The sequence below is a fragment of the Penaeus monodon genome, chromosome 34 (assembly GCF_015228065.2).
Source record: "Penaeus monodon isolate SGIC_2016 chromosome 34, NSTDA_Pmon_1, whole genome shotgun sequence".
Taxonomy (NCBI): Eukaryota; Metazoa; Arthropoda; class Malacostraca; order Decapoda; family Penaeidae; genus Penaeus; species Penaeus monodon.
Genome location: NC_051419.1, coordinates 9,151,619 through 9,152,309, shown reverse-complemented (window position 1 = coordinate 9,152,309; position 691 = coordinate 9,151,619). Strand labels below are relative to the sequence as shown.

The 691-nt window shown below is 30.7% G+C and overlaps 1 protein-coding gene across 1 annotated transcript in view; it reads right to left on the bottom strand.

The window, feature by feature from the left end:
* Positions 1 to 691, bottom strand: part of LOC119594807 (basement membrane-specific heparan sulfate proteoglycan core protein-like) — a gene marked incomplete at its 5' end in the record, with an annotated part of 219,836 nt that overhangs the window by 36,352 nt on the left and 182,793 nt on the right.

The window sequence follows — 691 nt, the reverse complement described above, 5'->3', positions numbered from 1 at the left end:
GTGGGGGGTGGGGTGTGTGTGTTTATGTTTGTGTTCCCCTAAGAATACAAAACCTTTCAAGCATTTGCATGTTTACTCCGGGTAGTAAATGTCGGAAATTTCTACCAGAGGCCTCCAGGGTATCGGGCCTTTGCATTAGCTAAATATATTTGTAATCAACGAAGCTGTCGTTTCGTCGCCTGTAAATGCTAGATGTAGAAACTAAAAATGTGAGGGAAAAAAATTACTGCAACTATATTCAAAATAGGGCAACTGGTCCCTCTATCACTTTTAAAGAGAATATTTTTTCATGAATTTAAATTAAAAGCCTTTTTGTTTATAAGGAAAAAAATTTTAATGAACATATGAGAGATTTAGCATCATTACAATGAAAAAACCTGTTACTGTACTTCCTCAAGATTACTTTTCCCCATTTTTTTAAAAAATTAGAATTTTATTACATAACTTCAAAAAAAATAAATATTGCCCCTTGAACATCTTAAAACTATTTTGTTTTGAATAAAAATGAAATTTGAAAATTGGAAATAACAAGTAGTCTTGCCATAGGTTTGAAAGGGAATAAAATCAAGGCAAAGTCATAAAATGTGCCCCCAAAGAATATCGACTACATATCAACAAAAAAGTAGATTGAATAAAATTTTTCATATCAAAACCTGTACTAATAAAGAAAAAATTTATGCAACACATATAT